General features: G+C 38.0%; 1 long non-coding RNA gene across 1 annotated transcript; it reads right to left on the bottom strand.

Annotated features, from left to right (window-relative positions):
* Positions 1-2312: 2312 nt before the first annotated feature.
* Positions 2313-7599, bottom strand: LOC145824609 (uncharacterized). The gene is made up of 2 exons (XR_014366435.1): positions 5792-7599; positions 2313-5694 (listed from the first exon to the last, which is right to left on the bottom strand). It is a non-coding gene; the product is annotated as an uncharacterized LOC145824609 (long non-coding RNA).
* Between the last annotated feature and the right edge of the window lie 10944 nt (positions 7600-18543).

The raw sequence follows: 18543 nt of genomic DNA on the forward strand, positions 1-18543 counted from the left end.
TGTCTTCCAACCCCACATTTTTCTTCCTTTTATTTAGCCACTTTCAATGGTTAGATTAGGGACATTTTCGATTAGCATACCTTATGCGTGCATATTTGCATCAATTCATTTGTCTTGCATGCACCGAGGCTCGGCGCATCATTCAAACTACATTGTATTTCAATACATATTTGAATACGTGTTTTGAAGCATGTTATCAAATTGTATCATATGCCATATTAGTAGTCGAGCCTATTAATTTCATATTACATGTGTTGCCTTAGGCATCTTGTATTGTTAGGATCATGCATCTTTCTAACTAGCTTTTGTTTTGGCTTAAAGTACTCGGTAAGCTTTTATGCTTTAGCATGCTTGCATGAGTGTGATTGCCATATTGCCATGTTTCGCATGCTTGCCATGAGGCTATATGCTTAAATGCTAAACTATATGAATGCCTGTGGATGAAGACTTTGTTGCTTGAATTGGAACAATTCAATGAATGTGAGTTTTAAGCCCACTTTGCGAAGTGGCAAATCATGTTTTAAGCCCATCATGTTTGATGGCAAATCCGCGTTTTAGCCCACTTGAGGGTGGCAACTTCAAACCATTTTCGAAAGCAAACATGAGTTGAATTCGTTTCAAGTCTTGTGACTTAGTCTATACTTTCTTGTGTGCGTCACATAGTAATGTTAGCTAATAATCAGAATAAGAACACATGTGTTTATAAAAACAACATATCATGTTTAATAGAGGCCGATCTTTGATCGGGCAAGCGGGGGTGCTCATTTCAGGACCTTCCCCTCTCGTACCCAAGTTCCCGAGCCAAGGCAACTTTGGTGATGACGGACACGTGGCCTTTGGCACGAGTCAGGGTTTCCTAAATTTCCCCAAAACAAAATATTTAGGTGGTGACTCTGCAATCTGGCAACGCAGTCCAATTTTGGCATTATTTGATTCAAAATTGATTTTTCAAAATGATTTGCCGGATTGGACTCTTTGGTGTTTATCAGTTTCACATTGCACTTTGTGAGATTATATTCAGAATCGTGACAGGAGTCCGAACTGTAGGACCGATTTGAGCTCTCCGAAAAGGGGGCGCAAAGAAGTCGAATCCACAATCTGTAGTGAGTTTTTTTTTTCTTTTTTTGGTTAAATTTGTTTTTATTTTTTTAAATACATCTAATCTAGATACATCTATAATGTAATAATGTTTATAAATAAATTTGAAAAAAAAATTCACTAATGACAAAAAGAAAATTTCAATTTTTTTGTTTTCTATTTTTTAGTTTTTTGCATCTTTAGTGAATTTTTTACATCATACGTGGAACTGATGTGTTGGTAATGTGACAGATTCTATTAGTTTTTTGGACGGAAGTTAGTCTAGTAGTAAAGTAGGAATGATTGCAAACATAAAAGGTCAAAGTGGGAAAGCTTGCAAACATGAAGGGCCAAAAAGTGAGAAAAATTAAATTTAAAGGGCCAAAGTGGGTGATGGATGAAACTTCAAGGAGGCAAAGTGTAATTTATCCTTTTAGATTTGAGTGCATTTTGGGAATTTTAAATTGGGATAAAAATGTAATAAAGTAAAAAATTAAAGGTGTAATAATCTGTTTTTGTTGTGTAAATAAAATTATCCAAACTGGAAACCAAATAGATTTGATATTTACAAATTTCTCTTTGGCCTTGTGTGTTGTTGATAAACATTAGGATAGCAGGTACTTTAGATAGAACTACACTCTACATCAAATAATTGTCTTAGTGTAGTTGTAATTAATTTTTTTTCTCTCTTTTTTTTAGAATGGGTACTTTTAATTGATTTTAATTGTTCTTTTAATGTAAATAAAATGATACTAAACCAATATTTTTATGCCAGGTTTGGTTTCTCTCAAGTTATTATCTCAACTTGAAAGAGTATTTAAACTTGGTAGGCCCATTTTGAATCGATTATAATAATTCGAACCGTTCACTTTTTAAGACTCGTTGGCTAGAATATTTACATAAAAAATTAAGATAATTGAATATCGATAGTCTTATATTTGAATCATATTTGTTTTAAAAAAATGGACGACAAATAAAATTTCACTAATAACCATTTTTTTTTTTTTTTGTAATATAAATTTGATTCAAATATATAGCTACTAATATCCGATCATCTTAATTTTTTGCATGAATATTCTACTCAATGAGTCTTAAAGAGTAAACAGTTCGAATTATTAGAATGGAACCTAGGCTCCACGGATCTCTCAAGTTCTCTCATGTTGAGATCCCAACCTGAGAGAAACTCAACTTGTATGCCTAAGATCCATTACTTATTTATTTTGAGAACACAAAACAAACCAACTAGAATTATATTAAGTTGGGAAATGATTTATAAAACAAGCCAAGTTATGCATTGGTTTAACCGCTTAACCTTACGTACAACTAGATAATCAAAATACTTACTAAATGCCCTGATGTCTGCAATTAAAGTGGAAGAAGACCAAAAAGGACTAACTCTATTAGATAATACATCCACCAAAAGTTGTGAGTCCGTCCATACTTCTAATTTGCAAATACTTTGATCCTTTGCCCGCTGGATCGCCTTATGACAAGCCAACACTTCCGCCTCAAAAACTGACATGAGCTGTGAATGAAAAGCTCGTTGTGCTACCGGCTCACCATTGGCGTTGTAACAAAGTCACGCTATACCAGCACTGCCATCTACTTTTCTCCAGCAGCCATCCACTAGCACTTTATATGCCTATAAACAAACATCAGAACAAGCATCAGATGCAAGTAGACATTTATGTTGTCTTTGGTTAGGGGATTTGAGGAGGGATTTGGAAAGGGAAATGAAAAGATAGGTGAAATGTAAATAAAATATATATATATTTCACATAATTTCACACACCTTTTCCCTTTTCCTTTTCCTTTCCATTTCCAAATCCCTTTCCAAATTCCCCAACCAAACGTAACATTAGCAGTTTTACATTTAGAAGAAGATGGTACAATGTCAGTTTCCTCCATCTGGCATCCAACAAATCTGTTTCTCCATGCCTTCTAGACAATGAACCAAACAAATCATTAGCTAAAGCAATGACTTGCTCACAAGACAACATATTTCCCTTAAAAATAACACTATTTCTTTGCTTCCAAATGGCCCAAAGCACAACAAGAAGTTGGCAAATACAATTCATATCTTGAGATTGCTGCCTCCAATTATCCAGCTAAGTAAAAAATAAAACAGGCTCTCCAATTGAAAAATCCAAACCCAATTGGCTGCCCCTCCAAATCCTTACGATGTGTTGAGGGATTTGAGAAAGGATTTGGAAAGGGAAAAGAAAAGTCAGGTGAAATGTGAATAAAATATACCTACATTTCACCTAGTTTCACACACATTTTCCCTTTTCCTTTCCAAATCCCTCCTCAAATCCCCCAACCAAACACAACATAAGTGAATCAGGGCACCTAAAAAAAAAAAAAAATGTTTTAATGTCTCCTCCTTCAAACACTGGAGACATAGTGCATCATTCAACACCTTTTGACGTTTCAACATATGTCTAACTGGAAGAATGTTATGAAGACATTTCCACAAAAACATAGACCATTTGAGGGGAATTTTTATCTTCCAAAGCCACATCCAAAGAGGGTTATCATGAGGAATTACCAGATGCTTACGCAAAATCAAACATTCTAATGCTTGCCAATAACTGGACTTGACAAAGTAATCCCCAGACTTAGTATGACTCCATAATTTATCAGGCACCGCTTCAACAGGCACATGAATACCTTGGATATGCTTAATGTAACTTTCTTGGAAAAAAACATTCTCAAAAGATTCAATCGCCAAGCATTATTCTTCTTATCAATAAAATGAGAGACCGTAATTGAAGAGAAATGATTAGACAAACCCTGCCCTATCAGCGGGTTATCAACTATAAGAATCCATTGATCTTCAAATAGGTTAATCCAATCCCCTGTTCCCACCACCCACTTGACCCCAGACAAAAGCAAATCCCTACCCCATAAAATACTCCTCCATCCCCAAGACGCATTAGAACATGGTTTAATCTTATCCAAACCCTCCTTACTACAATATCTAGCCAAAAGCACTCTAGAAAGCAAAGAAACCGGATTAGAAAAACTTTGTCCCAACTTTGCCACCATAGACCCTGACATTGAGAAGAAAACCAAAACAAGTCTCGAATGATTGCAGATAATTTATTCAAAACATTTTGAGGTATCTTAAAGAAAGAGAATGTATAGATGGGAATTGTTGGAAGAACATGGCAAGCCAAAGTACTCCTCACAATATTGAGAAGGCCACACTTCCAGCTTTGAAATTTATTCTGAATTTTTTCGATCAAACCCCCGAAAAACCTCATATTTCTTGGTACATGAATAATCCATATTTGCCCCCAAATAGAAACTCGGTCCACTCACCCGACAAATCTGAAAAACCGTATCCAGCAAATCTAAATGATTAGAAGGAACATTTCGACTGACAAATAATTTGGACTTAGAATAATTAATTTGCAACCCCAACTGTCGACAAAAGGATTGAAGAAACGAATGAAGACACAATACCCCCTCAGGACAAAAATTCATAAAGATAAAAAAAGATCATCAGCAAAGAGTATATGGGATACCGGCGGAGAACTCCGACTAATAGAAATACCCCGACAGATATTATGTGCACCCACGTGAGCAAACCCTTTGGACAAAACTTGCATGACAAGAATGAATAAATATGGGGAAAGGAGATCACCTTGTCGTAATCCTGATTTGGGTTCAAAAAATTTAGATTTGTCATTCACCAAAATAGAATAAGAGACAATACAGACGCATTGATTAAGCAATTGAATCCACTTTTCCAAAAAATCTAGCTTTACAGGAGCCTGCTCCAAAAAATACCAACTTACTCTATCATATGCCTTATTCATATCTAGTTTCAGCCTTATTTTTTTATATTTTTTCTATTTTACCTTTTTTCCTCGTCTAATAAATTCAATAAGCTCATGGGCTAAGAAAAAAAATTTCAACAATAAGGCGACTTAGAATTTTGGCGTGGCGAAATCAAATCTGGCAGCACCTCTCGTAACTGATTAGCTAGAACTTTTGCTCCAATTTTATAAATGACATTACAAAGACTAATCGGTCTGTAATCATTGACCGTAACTGGGTTTGGTTTCTTTGGAATGAGACAGATAAACGTTTGATTAAAATTCTTCAAAAGAAACCCAGAATTCAAAAAAGCAAGAACAGATTTAGTCACCTTTCCCCCCACAATTTTCCAAAATTTTTGATAAAAAACCAGCAATAAAACCATCTGGCCCAAGAGCCTTTAATTTACCGATTTGAAAAGTGCATGCTTGACCACAGAAGCAAGAAAAGGTTTATCCAGCAAAGATTTATGATCAGTAGTTAAATGGCAATTAACAACATTCAACACATCAAAAGTAACAAAATCACCTAAAGCCGAACCATCCACAGCAAAAAATGATTCAGAATTGCCCTCGTACAGTTGAGTAAAATGTTGCACAAACTGTTGCTGTACATGATTAGGATTAGTAACAAAGGACCCATCCGCTAAAAACAATTATTGTTTCGATCCCCAATTTCAAGCCATCTTTGTTTCGACCTCTGAGCCCAATACATTTCTTGTTTATGCCACAAATCATCAAGTTGGCTCCTCAATTCCCAATCAGTTTGAACATTGCCCAGCTCCCCTAATTGCTGTTGACAGTATTGAAGCCATTTCTGAGTATCCGAAATTTGTCCTTGCACACTACTGGTCAACAAACTACAATTTCTTAAATGATTCATAACATACCTCTGTTTCTGCAGAACCTCATACTGACTTGAACCTCAGGCTGGCACCATCCATGCTTTCTGAGCAATGTGTATAACATTTTCTTCCATTAACCAGATAGCTTCAAAACGACGTATCCGATATGATGGTACCCTTTGGAAACAATTGTCTAAAACAAAAGGACTGTTATCCGACTGCTGAATAGGTAAAACTGCAAATACCGAATCTGGAAAAGCAGCAAACCAACCTTGGGATACTAGACATCTATCCAACCTTTCATAAATGATCTCAGTACCCAACCAGTTATTACACCAAGTAAAAAAAAATACTCCTTTAGGGGGAAAATCCACCAGATTGTTACCAAAATGAACTCATTAAAATCAACAGTTCCCCGTAACATTGAAGTACCCTTACCCATCTTTCCGAATGACCCCTAACTTGATTGAAATCACCAAGAACAACAAATGAAGCATGTAAATTTTGCAGAACCTCACTCATTAAGTCCTATACATCCTTCCGATTTTGCAACTTCGGATGCCCATAAAATAAGAATAAAAACCATACCCTCTTAACCAAATCCACCACTTTAAACTGAATAAATCTTGGCTGGAAATGCACAATAGAAATCTCTAGCCCCTCCGACCAAGCCGCCCATAACCCCCCACTAAAACCACTACTATCTACCCCACACCAACCAGGAATTCCAAATGAACAATTCAAATTTTCAAATGCAGAACAACTTGCCTTAGTTGCCATTAAAAAAATCAAATCAGGTTTATGAATGTGGGCCAATTGCCTAGCTGTTCGAACTGTTAGAGGGTGACCCAACCCTCTGCAGTTCCAGTTTAAAATCTTCATGGCTGTTGCGGAGGTTGTGGGACAACCTCCGGAGAAACCCATCCCTTCAAATCTATGTCAGGTACCAAAGCCAAATCCATAATCCTAGCAGTTTCCATGGCAACATAAAACTACTCCATTGAATCCCAATTCGGCTCATCAACAATAATTTCTACATAAGCATTGTGTTTTTCCTATCATCTTTAATGGGCAGAGTTACACCTAGTTCATTGGGTAACTAAATATAAATATATACTTTTTCTTTATTTTAAAGCTGAATTTCTTTATTTTATTCTTGACGTACATTTCTATGTATACTAATTTTTTCATAAGAACTACTAATTAATTATAGAACAGCTTTAAGAAAATTAATATACAAGTATCCTTAACCATGATGACGAAATTAAATTATTTAGGATTTTGAATTTAATATATCTCAAGAATTATACCAACATATCTTTGTTGACTATTGAAATTTGAGAAGATGAAATAATATGACATTAATATTTGATCCTTGGTTCTGCTTCTTTTCGAATCTCCTAATCAAGGATGGCCCTGAGATTTATGAGGATTTAAGTAGATTTTGAAAGTGAAGTCCTCCTATATATATTTTTTTATAAAAAAAAATTACCAATAAAATAAAAAGTTACCAATAATTTTTTATTATTATTTAGTAGTTACAAAAAGTTTCTTTATACATATAATCACTAAAATTTATTTTCATATATAAAAAAATCATCTCAAAGACTAAAAAAAGATAAAATAGGATCTTGTTATTTTATAGTTTAGCAATAATCAACACAAACAACATAATTCACTGATATTTGATAACAAAATGATTATGTTATTGTAATATGATATCTGATAACACAATCATAATCCACACAAATTACGATCTACTAATTATTTGATAACAAAACATAAATTATTGGGGGGGGAAACTGGGAGAAAAAACTAAGGCAAAATTATTCAATTAAATTATGATAAAGAGAGGGGGCAAAAAAATTAGGGCAAACGAAATTAAAGAAAATAAATTAGGGTAAAATTATTCAATTAAAATATGATAAAGAGATATGACAAAAAAAATTAAGATATAGTTATTTATTCTATTAAATTATTGACATTAGACTCTATTTGTATTCATTATATCATATATATTTGTTTGGACTAATTATATAAATTTTTAATTGAACCTAACAATGATTATGTATATATATATAATATCTTTTAATTTGGCCGAACAGATTTTTTTGAAGAGCCTTTTAGATTGAGTCTCAAACAATAAAAAAAAAGATTGGGCTTTACACTTTTAATCTAATATAAAACTAATAAAATTGAGGCCTTATTTTAAACCAAAATTTGAGCGCCCTAAGCATAGGCCTTAAGAGCAATACTATAGACCACTAATTTACCATCACTAATACCACCACTAGTGAGGTGGCAATTGAAAAAAAAAAAAAAAAAACAAGGCACAAAACACATGTGGCAGTGGGTATCAACCGTGCCTTATACCCCCAGTGGGGGTCGCACCCCCAGTGAGGTGGCGCGCCCCCACTGGCTGCCAACCCAAAAAAAAAAAAAAAAAAAATAGTTTTTTTCTGCCCAATCATGGGCCTCCACCTCACTGGGGGTCGACCGCCAGTGGAGGTATGAAGCATTTTTCCAGTGGGTATTAGAGCCACCACTAATTAGTGGCCTAAAGCATTTTTGTAGGCCTTCATGGCCCTAGCCGAAGCCTGCCCTGCTCCTAATCAAGATGACTAGAATAGTTTTATTAACGAAAAAATATGTTTAGTTTAGTTTTTAGAATCCTTTTTAAAAAAAAAATTAAAAATAAGTTACATGAAAAAAATAAAAATATAAAAAATATTTATTATTTTTATATAATTTTATCGTTTTTATGATAAAAATAATTTTTAAAAATTAAAAAATATAATTTTGATATTTAAAAATTAGTTATTTTAGTTGATTTTTTAACTTTTTATAAAAAAACATGTAAAAAAAATAGATAGAGTGATATGATAACTTATAATAATTTTCTATACCTTTTAACTATATTAGCCACTCCCCAAACAATGCTTTATTTTTCTCAAACTAAATTCTAGTTTTTTTATTTTTATTTTTTATTTATTTATTTATTTTAATAGAAAATTATCTCAGAAAAGCAAACCAACATAACTTTCGAAAAATTCTTATCCATTAAAATTTCATTATTATCTTTAAAAAGTGATTATTCTATATTTAAAATTGAGATAATTGGCCAAAAGTCCAATTGATGGAGTTCTTTGGGCGAAGGAGGTCAAAAGTTTAAATTGAAAAATTAAAATGTAAAGTATAAATAGAAAAATTAAAATCCTATAACTTTTTATTTTATTTTTTTTGGTTACATGAAACTCCTACACTCTCACAGGTCCATGCGCCCTTTGCAGAAATCACCAAGGTGTCCTAAGACAAACTCCACTTAAGTCAGGACTCGCGCAGTAAAGGAGCATTGGGCCCGCACCAAGTGTTATGGCAGTAAGAACTTGAGGATAATCTCCTAACCAATTGTGCTACGCACAGGAGATTGGCCCACACCAAGTGCTGTAGTAATAACAACTTGAGGATAACTTCCTAACCAACTGTGCTATGCCTAGGAGATTGGCCCAAAGAATTTTGAACTTGAGACCTAAGGTCTTAACCCCCACGCCTTTACCAAGTTGTCAGACACCCTTGGATTAAAATCCTATAACTTTGTTACTAACTTAGGATTTTTTTATAATTTTTTTAAAAAGTAATTTGACTTTTTAGAATGGGAAATCTTATGGTACATATCTCTCTAAGAGTGCGTACCATATACATCCTACTATAAATTAGCATAATTATATTATAAAATTTCATAAAATAAATCACAAAATGAGTATTATCGCTACAAATTAGCAAAACAAAAATGTCACAACTAAGCCCCAAACTTTTGTTACATGAATCACAAATTTTTAGATATTTTGATATTCTAATTTATGGAGAGATTACATATTTTATGATTGATATTACGAAATTTATAATAAAATTATATTAATTTGTAGTAGGGTGTGTATAGTACACACCCCAGGATTTCTCTTCTAGAACCAAACAAAACAACAATCTTCCAAAAGTGCAACTAAGGAATGAGACATTTGACCTAATGATTTTTTATGATATAAGATCTGAGCTTATAAGGGTTGTCTGTGATTATTAGTAGTATTGGACTAGGCTTAATTGCTAACTTTTGTTGACTTTTTAAAGTATTCTAAACTAGTGATTTGATAATATAAATATCTCTCATATTATAATTACCCTCCTATCAAAAAAATAAATAAAAATAAAAATAAAAATTCAACCTAAAGGAGTTCTACATTTTCTATACCATATACAAGTAATGATATTTTAAAATTTTGATTTAATTCATTTTCAATCATAACAAAGGATCACAATTGATCATAGCTCAACTCCAATTAGAAACTCGTTTGGGAACAGATTATTTTAGTAATTTTTTAATTTTTTAACTAAAATATGAGATAAAAAAAATTAGTATGCTTGGAATGACTTTTTAATTTTTTACAAAAAGATATGCAAAAAGTACAAAGAAAATGAAATATTTGACTTTTTTATTTATGTTATAAGCTTTTTGATTTTTTTAGTAATTTTTTGACTTTTAAACTAAAAATGTTACATATCAAACGCAATCCCATTTCGTAGCTCGAAATCAGTGTGGCTCGACTGGCCTGAAAATCAAAACGATGTCGTTTTAATGATTTTTTTTTCCCCGCCTTTCTCTGTTCTGATATGTGTCTTCTCTTCTTCAACAATGAAGAAGAAGAAAAAAAGAAGAAAGAAGAGGAAAGAGAGAGGAGGAAGAGGAAAGAGAGAATCAAAACCAAATTATCATCATCATCAACACCAGATCTATATATATATGACAGAGATCTATGCATCATCATCATCATCATCATAAAAAATGAGCCAAATCATCATCATCATCAACACTAGATCATCATTTATACACATACATATATATATATATATATGAGAGACATCTATACATCATCATCACCGTCATCAACATCAGCACCAGATCATCATCATCATCAACATCAAAAATGAGAGAAGAGCAGAGGAAGTCGCTCACCGCTGCAAGGTCACCGTTGCAGTCGCAGTCGCAAAACCCTCGCCATCACCGGTGATGGCGCCGATGGGTGGAGCTTTCTCTCTCTGTTTCCCTCTCTCTCTCTCTCTCTTGCCCTCCCTCTATTTCAGATATAAACGAAGAGAGAAAAAAAAAAAAAAAACTGTCCAAAATGACATTGCTTTGGGCAATCGGGGCATTTGATCCCAGTGATTTTCGAGCTACAAGCCATTTTTCTATCAAACGAGGCCTGAGATATTACTAAAAATCTCTTTAATAATAATCAAAATAAGAACCACACTATGTTATAACCAAAGGATTGCTCATAGATTAGTTTGGTATATTAAATTTAAAAGCAATCCAATCATGATCAATTTCAAAATTTTGCACCCAGGAACTAATCGTGTACTAAAATTAACCCGCCGCATAGCTCGGATTGATTTGAGTTGGAAACACGATTACACTATACAAAAAATAAGTGAACCAATTAATAATAAATAATTAAAATAAACAAGTTTTAATATTTAAACATAACATAAATAATGAATAAAATATAATTTAATACATGTTAACAACTATGAAGAATAGTATAGTAAAGTCCAACTCAAGCTTAAACACAATCCACACAAATTAAATCTAATAAAATTTCTTTTATGTGAAAAATTATTAAATGCAATCCAAATCCATATGTCAATCTATGGGGATATATTTTCTGAATACCAACACGTGGCAAGGTGATGCCGACGTGTCAGCCGAGGTGCCACGTGTCCTGGTCGTGATGCCGAGGTGATCTCGGCCTGAAGATATCGGAATCCGAGATAAGCGGATAAGGGACAAGAGTCCTAGATGAAGAGGGAACTCAACCTGGATAAGGACAAGAGTCCTAGATTGGGAGAAGACTTCAGTTTGGGTAAAGATAAGACTCTTAGAGAGTTTATCCTAAACCCAATGGGAGTCCCAGATTAGCAGTAATCCTAAGTCCATTAGGGCCAGGCTCCTTTTGGGACTAGGATTGTATTGGCTATAAAAGAGAGGCACCCCCATGGGTCTAAGGTATGGCTTTGATACTCAAGCTTGTGAATTTAGTACTTGATTTATCTTTGAGAGATATACTGACTTGATCGTCGGAATGCCCCCGGGTGGTCGAAACCACCGCGGGATTCTTATATTTCTGTTGCAGGTCAGTCAGGTGCCATCTATTCTGTCAGTGCTCTCCAGCTGGTTACTAAGCGGGCAGTGTGGTCGGAAAATCACCCACACAATTTGGCGCCGTCTGTGGGAACTTTGAAGAATAGATGGCCAGTGACGGACAGAGGGAAAACATTGGGGGCGACACTCCTACTGGGAGTGGCAGACCAATTGATCTTGACGTTGAAGGAGACAACCACAACACAGAAACTCATGGCTAGGGCCACGGAGAGAAAGACGTCGGCCAGGAGAACGACGCTTCGAAGAGGCCAAACCAAAGCATGTATTATAACGAAGATAACCTGTAGGTATGGAGGGATAGGTGCCTACGAAGGGATGAGGAAGTAAAAGACTTGGCAAACAAGCTGGCAGACCTTCAGTCGGTCGTCAACTTCATGATGCAGAACAATGTTATGCAGCCACCATACTCGCTGCAAGATACGCCGATGCCAGCAATTAATACCCAGAAGGGAGGAAGGAAAGCAATCCCCGAAGCCCCTCAGCACACCAGGAGTGGAAGGCACTCTTACCGACCTTCCAGGGAAGTCGGACGAGAGGAGCCGAGGCAAGAAGAGTCCCGAAGGACACATCACATGAAGGATCCAGGGCCCAAAGAACATCGGCATGTTCAAGGGCAAGCACTCTGCTTTGACACAACCCATGGAGAAAGATCGAAACGGGCCCACCACGAGGCCGAAAGTAGTGTGCCAAAAAGATTGAAGTCCAGAGACAGCCGGGCTCCAGGTAAGAGTAAAGAAGACGTGAGGGATTACCTCAAAAGGAGGCAGCAGAATGTTGAAGCCGAGGTTACTTCCCCAGTTAAGCCGAGAACACCATTCTCGGTGGAACTGGACAAATTTGAAGCACCAAAGAGATTCAGTATGCCGAGGTTCCAAATTTATGATGGTAAGTCAGATCCCAACTTTCATGTCGGACTATACCTGAATTCAATGGCATTATATAGCGGGAACGAGCCATTGCTCTGCAAAGTATTCCCCTCATCCTTCGGGGAGATCGCATCCGATTGGTTCCATAAACTACCGAAGGGAAGCGTGAAGAACTGGGAAGGCCTAGCCGAGATGTTTGTAGCCAGGTTTGTAACAAATAAACTACAACCCTTGAGGGTCGACGCACTGATGGCTTTAAAGATTGCCAAGGACGAAGGCCTTATGGCCTATGCAAAAAGGTACTACGAGGTGTTCAATCGAATACCTGATTGCAACCAAGAGGTGGCGGTCGTGTCCTTCAAGAACGGTCTGAAAGATGACTGCCCACTACAGAAATCTTTGGCAAAAACATTGCCAAAAAGCATGGAAGAACTCATGGCGAGAATAGAGAAGTACGCCAGAGCCGAGGAAGATACGTCGGGAAATAAAGAAACAAAGCAGGAGAAAGGAAATGGCTCACCGAAGCGAAGCCGAGGCAACAATGGACCAACGAAATTGAGGGGTAAACAGGCAGTAACAACTATATTCCGAGTCCCAATCCACAAAGTCTTGGATCAAATACGAAACCAACCCTATTTCAGAGCTCCAGCAAGAGCACCAGGGGAATTCATGGGAAGAAACGTTGGTAGGCGTTGTGCTTACCACAACGAAGAAGGGCACCCAACTCAGGGTTGCAGAGCCCTAAAAGCACACTTAGAAGACTTGGTAAGGCAAGGCCATCTGAGGGACCTAGTTGATGAGGCCAGGACAAGAGAAGAACAGGCAAGATTGCCTCAAGCACCTGCAGCTCTGCCTCCCCCAGCACAACAACCACAGGCAGGAGGACCACGGGTGGTTAATGTAATTCACTCAAAGGTCAACGAAAGCGACATTCGGGGAGAAACCCAAAGAGTAAAACACCTGCAGCACGTGAACCAGGTTGGACATAAAAGACCTCGGCTTGAAGAGTGCCAAGGACCGATGATAGTCTTCACTGAAGCTGACCTAGAGATGGTCCAGCATCCGCATAATGATGCCTTGGTAGTATCCCTCTAGGTTGGGGACTGCCAAGTGAAACGCATCCTAATAGATCAAGGCAGCTCTTGTGACATCATGTACGTTAGATGTTACAAGGAGCTAGGCCTTCACCTAGACGACATGGAGCAATCGAATGGCCCGATGGTCGGCTTCAATGGAACACCGACGTGGCCACTAGGCGCAACAAGCTTGGAAGTACAAACTGGCACTAAGAAGATCAGGACAGAATTCATGGTGATTGACACACCTTCACCATATAACATCATCTTGGGAAGACCATGGTTGCATGCAATGGGGGCAGTTCCCTCAACATTGCATCAACTACTGCGGTTCCCAATGGAGCATGGGATTGAAGAAGTCAGAGGAGATCAACTGCAGGCAAAAAGTTGCTCCATGGCAGCAATGAAGTCTACTTGCAGCATTCGAGAGCCAAAAGAAGTAGAAATTGAAAATGAGGACATGGAAGTACTAGAAGACGTCGGCAAAGAACCAACCGAGAAGAGCGAAGAGACACTAAAGAAAATCCTCGTCCAGGAGGGCGACGAAGAGCGCTTCTTTCTTCTCGGCTCAGGCTTAGCCGAAGAAGAAGAAAGAGAACTGGAAGAATTTTTGAGAACAAACATAGAGGTGTTCGCCTGGACACCTTACGAAATGCCTGGCATTGACCACGAGGTCACTTGCCACAGACTGAATGTCGACAGGTCGGCAAAACCTGTGATTCAACGAGCCAGAAGACCGACATTGATGCACGTCGAAGCAGTAGAATAAGAAGTAGATAGACTTCTAGAGGCCAGGGCCATCCGAGAAGTTCACTACCCAACATGGCTGTCCAACACAGTAGTGGTGAAGAAGAAGAACGGCAAATGGAGGGTTTGTGTAGACTTTACCAGCCTCAACAAAGCCTGTCCCAAAGACAGCTTTCCTCTGCCCAAGATTGACCAGCTCGTAGATGCTACTTCAGGGCATGAAAGGATGAGTTTTCTGGATGCATACAGGGGGTACCACCAGATTGCCATGTACCCTCCAGACGAGGAGAAGACCGCGTTCATCACCCCTAAAGGCCTATACTGTTACAAGGTAATGCCTTTTGGGTTGAAAAACGCAGGAGCAACCTACCAAAGGTTAGTAACAAAGATGTTGAGGCACCTGATTGGCAAAACGGTAGAAGTCTACATCGATGACATGGTCATGAAGACCAAGGAATCTAAGGGTCATCTTGCCGACCTAAAAGAGGTCTTTAATATACTCAAAGCATACCGGCTCCGACTCAACGCGTCAAAGTGCGCGTTTGGAGTTGGATCAGGTAAGTTTTTAGGGTATCTGGTAATAAGAAAGGGCATTAAGGCCAGCCCAGACCAAATCAAGGCCATCCTAGAGCTGAAGAGCCCGACGTCAGCAAAACAGGTTCAGATGCTTACTGGAAAGGCCGCAGCCCTAAACAGATTCATCAGCAGAAGCTCAGATAAATGCAGACCCTTCTTCAACTTGGTGAAAAAAGCCACAGACTTTCTGTGGACAGAAGAATGCGAAGCCGCTTTAACCGACCTGAAGAAGTACTTGATCACAACTCCAGTTCTTTCCAATCCAGAACCAGGAGAAGAACTGTTTTTGTACTTGGCAGTTTCAGAACACGCAGTCAGTGCAGTACTAATCCGAGAAGAAAAAGGGGAGCAAAAGGCTGTCTACTATATAAGCAAAACCTTGGCCAGCGCAGAAACAAGGTATCTACCATTGGAGAAATTAATGCTAGCCTTAGTAACAGCTTCAAAGAAGTTGAACCATTAGTTTCAGGCGCACAAGATTGTAGTCCTAACAGAGCATGCACTGAAGTCCTTGTTGCAACAAGGAGACTTAACAGGAAGCATAGCAAGATGGGCAGTGGCCCTGGACTAGTATGACCTGGAGTTCAGGTCGAGAACAGCAATAAAGGGCCAGGTTCTGGCCGACTTCGTGGCAGAATTCACGCCTGAAACCATCGAACATCGGGCTCCATTGAGCCTGGATGAGCATTGTCCCAGCAATCAAGGAGAATCCCAGCCTAGGGCAAAAGAGCAAAGGAAGGAAAAACTCAGACCCTGCAGCATCTACATCGGCGATTCATTCAGACTGTTCGTTGATGGAAGTTCGAACCGACAAGGAGCGGGGGCAGGAGTACTGCTGATATCTCTAGATGGAGAAATAATAGAACAGTCCATCCGTTTGGGGTTCAAGGCCTCAAACAATGAAGCGGAATACGAAGCATTAATTGCAGGGCTAAAACTGGCAGCAGCAGCAGAAGCAGATGAGGTAATAATTTTTTGTGATTCACAACTTATTGTTAACCAGTCAAAAGGAGAATTTGCAGCCAGGGACGAAAGGATGTCGGCATATGCAAAAGAGGTCATCAGATTGGCAGCCCTATTTCAGAACTGCCGACTACTCCAAGTTAGCCGAGATGACGACACCCACGCCGACGCGTTGGCTAACCTGGCAAGTTCAATACAAACTGGAAAAACAAGGACAATTATGATCGACTATATGTCGGGCCTGAGCATAGAACCACAGAGCACAGAGCACGAAGCAATATGCGTGGACTTGGGACCAAGCTGGATGGATGTAATCGTTACATTCCTAAAAGAGGGAAAGCTGCCAGAAGACCATAAGGAAGCACATAAAATCAGATTAAAGTCGGCCAGATTCAGTTTGACAGCAGAGGTCCATCTCTACAGAAGGTCCTCCATTGGACCTCTTTTAAGGTGCGTACACCCTTTGCAGGTTGAAGATTTTCTATACGAGATTCATGAAGGGATTTGTGGAAGCCACGCTGGGGGCAGATCATTAGCCCACAGGGCCATTACCTAGGGGTATTGGTGGCCCTACATGCAAAAGGATGCTGAAGCCTACGTGAAGAAGTGTGAACAATGCCAAAGGTTTGCACCTTTGATACATCAGCTAGCTGCTGACCTGAACCCAGTATCCAGCCCTTGGCCGTTTGCCTAATGGGGCATGGATCTTGTTGGGCAACTTCCCCAGGCAACTGGACAGAGAAAATACTTGCTGATAGCAACAGATTACTTTACGAAGTGGATAGAGGCAGAACCTCTAGCCAAAATCCGAGATGTGGACGTCAAGAACTTTATATGGAGAAACATCATCACCAGATTTGGGATTCCAAGAGCAATAGTTGCCGACAACGGAACACAGTTTGACAGCAAACTCATCAAAAACTTTTGTGCGAAATTCAAGATCAAGAATTACTTTTCAACACTAAGTTTTCCCCAAAGCAATGGACAAGCAGAAGCATCCAACAAAGTAATTTTGGATGGAATAAAGAAGAGGCTGGAGGCAGCAAAAGGAAAGTGGGTAGACGAGTTGCCCAACGTACTTTGGGCATATCGGACTATGCCGAGAAGATCAACAGGGGAATCCCCCTTTGCCATGGCTTATGGCACAGAAGTAGTCATCCCATTGGAGATCGGCATCCCAGGGATCAGAACCCAGGGAGTAGAGAATGACACCAATGACATACTCTTAGCCCGAGATCTGGATCTTCTAGAAGAACGAAGAGAGAAAACTGCAATTCAACTCACAGTATACCAGCAACAGCTTGCTAGAGCTTACAACAAGAAGGTTCATCCAAGAGATTTTCAAGTCGGCGACCTAGTCCTGAGAAAAGTCGTCGGCAACAAGAAAGATCCCAAAGAGGGCAAGCTTGGCCCAAACTGGGAAGGACCCTACAGAATTACCTCGGTATTAGGCAATGGAGCTTATCGGCTTGAAGATAACGAGGGCAAAGCACTACCAAGACCTTGGAACACTTGTAATTTGAAATTCTTCTATCATTAGATGTGCAGTATTTTTGGCCGATGTCATCAATAAAATCTTTTCCCTTTTCTTTAAAACACATATGATTGATAAAGTTACATATTGGTGTTTTTGGAGACATGAATAATGAGAACCCAAGCAGAACTCAGGTTCACATTGGGGGCAGAGAGAAGACAGAGACACTTAATTCATTTGTTGAAATTTGTAGCAATTTACAAGTTAGAGTTAAGCTGATTCCTTATCTTCACTTGTTGAAATTTGTAGCAATTTACAAGTTGAAGTTAAGCCGAGATTATTCCTTAATTCACTTGTTGAAATTCGTAGCAATTTACAAGTTGGAGTTATGCTGATTCCTTATCTTCACTTGTTGAAATTTGTAGCAATTTACAAGTCGAAGTTAAGCCGAGATTATTCCTTAATTCACTTGTTGAAATTTGTAACAATTTACAAGTTGGAGTTAAGCTGATTCCTTATCTTCACTTGTTGAAATTTGTAACAATTTACAAGTCGAAGTTAAGCCGAGATTATTCCTTAATTCACTTGGTGAAATTTGTAGCAATTTACAAGTTGAAGTTAAGCCGAGATTACTGTTTCTCTTCACTTGTTGAAATTTGTAGCAATTTACAAGTCGAAGTGAAGCCGAGGTTATTCTTTGCACACTTGTAGCAATCTACAGGTTGGTCCAAACCAAAGAAGATGCTTAACACTTGTTGAAATTTGTAGCAATTTACAAGATAATGTTAACCCGACATGTGATCATATGTTGAAATTTGCAACGATTTACAGGTTGATTAAAAAGCTAAGTATATTTTTTAAACACTTGTTGAAATTTGTAG

This window comes from Camellia sinensis, chromosome 4 (genome assembly GCF_055761805.1).
Source record: "Camellia sinensis isolate YWXY chromosome 4, ASM5576180v1, whole genome shotgun sequence".
In the NCBI taxonomy this organism is placed as follows: domain Eukaryota; kingdom Viridiplantae; phylum Streptophyta; class Magnoliopsida; order Ericales; family Theaceae; genus Camellia; species Camellia sinensis.